Source organism: Trachemys scripta, chromosome 24, assembly GCF_013100865.1.
Source record: "Trachemys scripta elegans isolate TJP31775 chromosome 24, CAS_Tse_1.0, whole genome shotgun sequence".
Taxonomy (NCBI): Eukaryota; Metazoa; Chordata; order Testudines; family Emydidae; genus Trachemys; species Trachemys scripta.
The window spans coordinates 9,533,686-9,543,189 of NC_048321.1; positions in this window are offsets into that span (position 1 = coordinate 9,533,686).

Genomic DNA, 9,504 nt, shown 5'->3' on the forward strand with positions numbered 1-9,504 from the left:
TCTTCTGCATTGACCAAGCTTGGTCATCTTTATTTGACCGAGACACCGGGGGCACGTGGAAAATGAAGGGCTTCCCCAACAGCTCTTCCTTCCTCACCAACACTCCCTCTTTTAACTTGGTCTGCAGCTGCCCCCCGCCCCCTCCCGGGGACATCAAACCAACTGGCAGAGGAGAGCTCGGAAAGAAACAAACAGAAAGAAAAGAAAACAGATGGCAAAGGGGGGAAAAAGAAAGAAAAAAAAACATCAACCTCTGGGAACCTGTTAGAACGAGGGCACAACTCTATTACCTCAAAGATTTTAAAAAATACAAACAAAAAAAAAAAAACCACAAAACAGCAGCTAAAGAACTTTTATTGTTTTCCTTTTTTTTCTAAAAAAAAGAACATTGAAAAAACAAATAAAAATGACGCCGGTGAAACTGAAGAAGGTTTGGAAGAACCTGTAGGAGTCACACTGGGTGCTTAGCATTTATTTTATTATTCTGAGCCACCGCGGAGTTTGGAACTCTGTTTGTTTTTTTTGTTTTTTTAAAATCCAAACTGGGATTTGTTCATCAGTTGAATCAGGAGTCACTAACAGGGTATTTCAAAACCAGTCTTGAGTTCCCATCCAAGGGCAAGGATTGACTTCCATGTTTCCATAGTTCACTCTTCTTTGCTTTTTCCAAGTGATGCCAACTGCAGCTCTACACACAGCTCTACACACACACACACACACACACACACACACACACACACACACACAGCATTGTTTTTTTCTTAAAGTACACACACACACGCTAACATTCTTTTCTTTTCTTAAAAAAAGTATACCGCACCAAAACCTAAGAAAGACGATCATGCAATACAGGCGATGAGCCCATTTGAAACCAACATGCATCCCGACAGAAAGCAAAAAAAAATGAGTTTATATATATAATTTTGTCGTCGTCGTTGTTTTTAAACTGGACCAAAACTTTTGTTACCCAAAACCAAGTGGAAAATTTAAAAAAAAAAAAAAAAAAGGAAGAAGAAAATATTTCTTTATGGACCAAAACCTCTTCAACTGTCCTTAACCTGGATCTTCCGGAGGTTGCCACTTTTATATATTATATTTTTTTCAGAACAAAACAAAAAAATAAATAAATGAATTGCCTTGTTGAACATCCTTTTAATCATTTGAAGACTCCTGGTTTTGTTAAATCAGATACTTTTTAAACTGTTGGGAAGTGGGAGAGACGGGCTTCGAATCTGGCCTCGACGCCAATCACAATCCAGCATCTTAAAGTGATCAGGTTTGTTCAACCAGTACCTGGATGCCAAATTGCCATGGTGGCAAAGTTACATGTGTTGGATTAACCTACCAAGTACCAATATATATATATATATTTACCCCCACCCCACTCTCTTCCTACCCCCAAATTACTTCTACTCACGAATCCTGGACCCTGATTTAGAACTGTGGACCAACGAGCTTAGCAACTTGGGAGAGACAGTTCTGCAGCCAAAAAGTAAATAAATAAAAATAGCCAGAGATGTTCTTTGATTTACAGGAGACTTTAATTTCATCGTAATGTGCTTCCTGGGACTATCCCCTCTTCCTCTTGATTCCTTGCCACTCGACCCCAAGTGAGCCCCTTTACAATTCGTTCAAGACATCCTTCGGTCACATACAGGGGGTGGATTGCTGATACTGAGGCAGGCCTCTGTTTGGACTCTAGCCTCGGAAAAGGTCCATGTATGATCTTCAGATGTTAGGTGGAGGGGCGTGAAATTTTGTACTTATAACACTTTGCATTGATGGTGGATTGTTATACAGGGCAGGGGATAGACGGCGGTAGGAGGTTGTGCTCCTAGCTTCTGCAGCGGATGCTGATAGAAAATGTTGTACAAAAGGGGACACTGTCATGTCAAAGTTATGACCCCTCTTCTTCCCCTCACAGCTTTAACAAACCTTAAGTAGCCTAATTCTCCATTGCCCTGCACCTTCTGCAGGCGTTTACACCACTGCAAAGAAGGGGGCAAACTGCTACCAAATCATTTCCATAGCATTTTAGACCCACTTGCTCATGTCGTCGTTTACTCCAGTGCTGCAGGGCAATGGCGAATTGGGCTAGTTGCCTTCCATAGGAGCAAGAGGCTAGTACCACTCAAATCTTGAGGGCTTATATGGTGGTGCATGGGATTCAGGCTGTCTCCAATGGGCAGCAGTGAGATCCCCTCCCAGCCACTTCAATGGAAACACAGCCTCAGTGAAAACTTGAGGATCTGTCCTGTTCTGACCACGTCCTTTTCAGAAAGGGTCCAGTTATTATTTGAAATCTAGATTTGTTTCGATCCCAATAGAAGAGAAGGAAAGGTGAAAAATAAGTTTTCTTTTTGGGGAGTAACCTCCACAATTCTGTTCCTCTTTGCGCATACCTTTCCTACTCATGTCAGGAGAGTGGTTGGGGGGAAAAGCGAGTTGGAAATCAGACCACCCTTCCAAAGGGGCGTTCAGAAATATCTGTGTTGGTAACGGATGGGATTACAACACAACAGCCGGTGCTTCCCTGGCTGAGTCCCACAGGGCCAATATCTTAGTTGAGTGACTAGTCATTATTGGCTAAGTGAAGTCTGTTCGTGGTAATGTGAGCGAGTTTTTGATCAATGTTTTTCTTTGATGCCAGGTTGTGAAGAGCTTTGGGTGGGGTGGGATGGGGTAGGGTGGGAAGATACCTGGACTGGGGACCTGGGTGGGACGGGGGCCATATTCTAGCACTGACCCTAGGGAATGGTGGGGAGGAAGGTATGAGAGCTTAGATTCTCTCCCTCCCCTTCATGACATAAAGTGATATAAAAGCCTCCTGCATGCTGAAAATGTTAGAAAAACCTTTCTAAAGAAAACAAAAAAAAAAATCTAACCCAAACAACTATCCAAGGTTGCCGATCGGAACCAGGAGGGGAAGCCATCCGTATGGCCAGTAGGCAGCCTGTCCATATCTCCATGGACTGGGCGTTCCCACTCCAGCTTCCAAGTTGGCCTTTAATGAAATCTTTAGTTCCAATAACCTTTATATATATATATATATACACACACATATACATATATATTAAAAGAAAGCTTGATGTAGCAGTTCTAGTTTATACAGAGTAGCAGTATTGCGACCTGTTTTATTTTGTTCTCCCTTCCTTGCCCCTCTTCTCCCTCCCCATATTTTGATGTAGCAACTTCAGAAGAGAACAGCAGGCTGCAGGTGCACCAAGAGCTACCTCTGGTCTGAGAGGGGGCTATACTTTGGGGGGGAGGGAGGCACAGGGGGCCTAAATCCTCTTGAACGCCTGTAGGGGGCATCCCACTGATGGAATGCCCCAGGCCCCGTCTCTTAGTAGCTCGCCAGGACCCCAACGTGCGGCGGAGCATAAATTTGAATAACTCCTTATTTTCTTTTTAAATATATGTATATATATATTAAAAAAAAATCTTTAAAAAAAAAAACCCACAAAAAAATAAAAAAAATCAACCACACAAAAAATGCCTATGACCTTAACTATTTGCTCTGACTTATACCTTCCTGGATAGGTGACTAGAAATGGCTTGTTGGTCCAATTCACCAGCAGTGAGGATAAAAGAAAGAAATGCCCCCTCTCCAGTCTAATCTGTCGGTACTGGGTTTTATTTGCTAACTTACACTCAATGTAAATCTGAGTGGGTGTATTTGTGGTGAGGGGTAAGATACTGGGTGACCCATCTTGCAACTGTTACACCCGTGCAAATGTCTTTAGTGTAGACAAATCCTTAGTGTCTCCACCTCGCAGTCATGGGAGAAGGGACGTATTTTAGGACTCCATGAGGCACTATTTGGGGTGCTAAATTTGTGGGGATCTCCCTTCCCCCTTCCCTCCCCTAAAACATCCCTAGTGGAAAGAGGGCAATGTTGGACTGAAATGGAACCCAGCAAATGGGACCAGTATCGGGTCTCATTTGAGTTGTTCCACCCTCTCCCCACCTCAGGGGTTAAGAATGCTCAATGGGAACTGGATCAGTCCCCAGTCCTGCAAACACTTGCCCTTCGCTATCATGAGTCATCCTATTGTAATCAATTAGGCTACTAGTAATAGTAAAGTTACCCATGTGCCTAAGTATTTGCAGGATCGGGGCCTTAGAGGGTAGGTCTCTACTAATGCTGGTGCGGCTCTACCTCTTGGCGCTGCTGGACAGGCTAGAGGTGGGTTGTAACGTCAGCATCGGGCGATACTAGATTCCAATGGGCTCCTGGGAGAAATGGAGCAGGTGGGGGCTTGACCCTATAGAACAGCAGTGACCATATAGAACACCTAGGGAGTCGCATGAGGGGCTTGATCCTGTCAAGGTGCTCAGCGGTGGAGGCACGTGTTTAAGTGCTTTGCGGGGCAGGGGGCGGATTGCACAGCAGAGGGCAGGACAGAGCCCTCGTTGTGTGTTAGGCCCCAGGCCTGCGGGGTCATGGAGTCAATAGGAGGTGAGATGGCTCCGATACCATGCTGATGGGCGCGCTCCCAAAGAACTAGATCGATTAGATGCATAGGTGGATGGGGAGAAAGGGACATCTCTGGTACATGGGACCTGACTTATGCAAATAGTCCTTAACTCATACGCGTAGAGACGTTAACGTCAATTGGACTTGAGAGTGCTGAGCCCTTTCTCCTGAAGCGCTCAGGACCTGGCAGGATTGGCCCTTAGGAGTCTGAGTGGATAGAGAAAACAGGGACATATCTGGTACCCAATTCAGCAGAGCCTTGGGACTTAAGCACATGCTTTGTTGAACAGGAATGGATTTAAGCCTGTGCTTAAAGATAAGCACACGCTTAAGTGCTTTGCCTAATCCTGCAATCTTTACTCAACAAGCTACCTTCAACAACTAGTCCTGATGGGCGAGTAAAGATTTTCAGGACCGGAGGGGACATCCCTTGGTGTTGTATATGGTACTGCAAGGTTTTGGCACAAATCACCCCTTGATGGTGGACTGTGACACTAGAAGATGGGGGCTGTGACAGGATGTTCAGAGGAGGGGTTAATTCATTAATAACATCTGCTTTGCCTGTGAAAGGAGACACAAATATGCTATGTCTTTGGCCATTATTTTAGAGGTATCGGGGAGGGGTTGTGGGGGTGGGGGGGATGACTTGGGGAGGAGGGATGATAAATGTAACAAAGGGGCAGGGAGGGATATAAAATATACTGTGATATCCTCATCATCATAAATTATATAGAGAATAGTATGTATTATAATACATAAAATTAAAAAAAGAACCAAAATTGGATTTATATTTAATGAGGAGATACTATAAGAATATCTTGTCCTAGCTCCCATTCGCAAACATATTTTTCAGCTGGAGGGATATCTATTCTTTTTTCTCTTTTCTTTCTTTCTTTTTTTTTAAATCTCCATACATGCAAAGGCTAAGACTGTTAACATTCAGAACCTCTTAAATCGAAAATATTCAACTTGCTTATTTGGTGTTTGACTTTTTATTTCGGTTCTTTTACAGGCGTTTTTTAAAAATAAAAAGAGAGAGAGAAAGAGGAGGAAAAATAAGATTTAAAAATTAGAACATTTCTTTATAATTTAATATTCTATTTTAATAAATGCATTTATTACATGTAAATGTAGCAAGGAACTGGGCTAATAAAAATACTTTTTATTAGGTAATTTATTATAAGAAAAAAAAAGGATATTTTATTTTATGATAAAGTGATCCTTAAAAAGTTTAGAAGGGTTAGAATATATGTAGGTTAAAAAAAATACATTTGTATCCAGAGTATTGCTTAAAAAGTGTTTTTAATATATGTTTCTTTTTTGTGTGTGCGTGTGTGTATGTAAAAGGTGATAGTTACCGTGCAAATGGCCCTTCCCTGAAATAAAAAAGTTACACAAAGTTGTATGTATTTTAAAAAACTTAAAAATCAGAGAAGAGAAAAACCACTATGAATTCAAAATCTTGCTGCCATTTAAAACCCCAATCCTCCGAACAGCTCCTCATATGTGTCGCTTCACGTATGGGGGTAGTCCTACTGCCTGGGGGAGTAAAGTTATCAGCAGGCATGAATCTGCCAGATTGGGCCCTGAGTCATTGCAGGATCGGGCCACAAGCCTTCGCTAAATCAGTGGCATATTTCACTATGGCTCCAGTCCAGGAACCCATCCCTGTATGGGAAAGCACTTAAGCATATGCTTAATTGCCAGTAGAGTCAAGGGTTAATCATGTGCTTGAGCCTTTTCCTGTCTGGTGCAATCATGCTGTCATTTCAAGCCCTGATTCAGTGAAGCACTTAAACACGTTCTTAAGTCCCGTTGACTTGAGCAGGACTTAAAGTTAAGCATGCACTTAAGGGCCGGATCCAAAGCCCATTGCCTGAATTCCTGGCCTCACTGAAGTTCTGCCTTTGACTTCAGCAAGGCCCGTTTTTCACCCCTTTGGATCAAGCCCTTTGTGAGGAGCAGAAGCTTGACCCTGAGAACTGTAGGGAGCGGGATTATTGATTTACCACAAGAGCCCAATCTTGCAAACATTATCAGGTGCCTGTTGTCGTAAGTGGTTCCGCAGCACCCAGTAGCTTTTACAGGATGGGGGCCTTAATGCAGCCTTCTTAGATTATAGTAAGTGATACGACCAAGCCAGAAGGATGGGGAAGAGGGTACGCAGAATAGAGCCTGGCCTCTATCTTTTTTTATTTGAATTTCTGGCTACCCTGACCTTGCCCTCTTTTGACCCCCTACAAGCTAGAACATTAGCAGCACTTGGTGCAAAAACCTATAAAGATAATGCATCCTCTTTAAGAAAACCGTGGGCTTTTGGAGGGGAGGGTGGGCATGTTAATTCCCCTGCCCCCTTTTAGCCATTAAGGTCCCGATCCAGCAAGGCGTATGTTTAAATCCATCCCTGGTCAGGAAAGCACTTAAGTTTTAATCGTGTGCTCAAGTGTTTTGCATGATCTTGGCTCAAGGACCTGACTTGCAGAAGTACTGAGCACTCTTGACCCCAGTACAAGTCAGCGGGGGCTGGGTTTTTTCCAAGGCATCAGAAAGGTGGTAGTGGGGTGTTTCTAATCTGTTGCCTTCTAAAGAAGCATTTTAAAATAAGACTTGTTTGTTTTTAACCAAAAAGAGAGGGGGGGGAGTTTGAGTTGATGGGTATAAAAATGTTAAAATAATAATAAACATTGAAATTTATTTCATATAATCCTATAGAAAAGATTAAAAAATAAATAAACTTAACTAGTTCATATAGTAGATGCTATCCATATTGTTTTATCTATAGTAGAGGTGATGATCCCAGACAGAACAGAATGTAAACTAGACTTGTAAACAAGGTCAGTTGTTACTGTTTTAATTTCCCCACCGATTCCATCCATTTTTGCTCAGTACTATTTTCTGAAACTTAAAAAAAAAACAAAGCACCTAACAAAAATTCAAACCTCCGTCTGGTACCTTCTGTTAATCAAAGTCCTGAAGTTATTTTTATAGAGGGGGGGGAAATGGGATCTGATAATATGTATTTTTTTAAAAAAGATCAGTTTGGGGTTTTCTGTTCCTTTTTTTAATATATAAAAATTGGCTATCCACTGAACACACAAAACTGGCAAGTGAGGCCCTTGTTTTTGCCTTATTCTGACCTCCAACCTTGGGCTAGCATGGGTGGAAGTGGAGATTTCAGAGAAAGAAGGGTTAAAATTAAATATCTCGTGGTCGTTATGTTTCTTGTACTATTACTTTGGGTTTTTTAAACTTCTCAGAAGCACTAATGGTTTTGGAAGGTCCCTGAAGCAGGCTGGTGGAGACAAGTTACATTATACATAGGCAGAGAGGCAAAGGAAAATAAAATCCCTTCTGTAAACGCAAAGAAACGTGCTGTAAAAGGATGGTGCTTTTTAACCTCTTTCTTCTACCAAGTGTCTTGAGGTCAGAGGAGTGCGTTCACCACCTCGTGGATCATGCAATGTTGGGTTTGGGGCCTGAGTTTCATTTGCACCTAAGGCCGGTGCCTTCAAGTGAGTGGAATAAACGAGAATCAGGCCCTCTGACACTGTTGTATGGCTTCTAGGTGGGCATGTGGGATTCATGTAGGGTCCTGTGTGATGCACCGGCCGAACGCTCACGCTGTGCAACTTTCAGAGCAAAAACTGATGGCAAGTTTCTCTTGGAAATTCTAAGTCCAGCCTGCTAATATTCTGCACCCTGACTATCTGAGCCACACAGGGAGAGCATCAGGCCAGTAAGCCCAGAGATGAATGAGGTGCGCATCCAAAGTCTCACGTGTCTGTCTCATAGCGTTACTGACCCTGTCCATTAGCGGGTGACACTAAACTGCAGAGGGATGGATGGATGGTGCAAAAATGAACCTTGGCCCTTTGTCACGTGAAAGTCCCCTGCTTGCTAGACAATCTGCAGGTTCTGGCAGAGCAAGTGGCATTGTGAGGGGAATGTCATACCATCCACTTTTCCATCCCAAACAGCTTAGTGTGCGTGGAGAAGCCTGCTCAACCCCACGGGCTTTAGCTCAACTGCAAGTGTTTGGGTTCCCTTCAGGAATCACCAGGTGAAACGTTCTGGCCTGCGCTATGCAGGAGGTCAGACGAGATGATCGTAATACCCTGGAAAACCGTGACCAGTTTCCATGGACAACTAGCATTAGCGGGTAGACCTAAGCATTTGTACCATTCTGCCGGGGCACAGAGATGTCATGTTTGGGGAGAAGAGTCTTTTGGACTTGCTGGGGTGGAGGGGGGAGCTGGTTGCTCAACTCTCTTGTGCACCCATCTACACCAGTTTACATCGGAGCTGCCAGTTCAGGTCCTCTGTGGGAAGGTTAATATTTATGCTCCGGTTCCTAGATAGAAACGGAAAGACAGCAGTGTTATCTGTTGGTTAGAGAGAGGGACTGGGAGTCAGGAGTGCTGGGTTCTATTCCTGGCTTCGGCCTGGGAGGTCTGTTGGGTAGAGAAGGGGGCACTGACTGTCAGGATTCATGGGTTTGATATCCAACTCTAGAGGGGACAATGTGATTTAGAGGCTAAAGAAGGAGACGTATGTGTTCTTATGGAAAGGCAGTATGATCTAGGGGCTGATGCAGGGAATCAGGATTTCTGGGTTCTGTTCCAACCTTTGGGGGAAACAGTGTTATCTCGGGGTTAGAACAGGGGATTGGACATCAGGACTCCTGGGCTCTCCCAGGTCTTGGAGTGAGTGTGGTCTAGTGGTTAGAGCACAAGTCCCACGCAAGGACTCTGGGATTCTATTCCCGACTCTACCTCTGAATTCAGTGCAAGACCTTGGGCAAGTCACATCCCCTGGCTCTGTGCCACAAGCTTCCTCTGCCTTTAAACTGGGGATAAAGCAATTTGAGATGCTCGAATGGAGGGGGCCGATGGAGCGCAGAGTACCACTATGGTGCAGGGATGGAAGTGAATGAACCTCATACCTATTTTATTTTTATGGCTAATCTATGAATCCAGAGTGAAAGAGGGAACTATTCCCAGTTCTGCGGCTGAGATACTGTGATC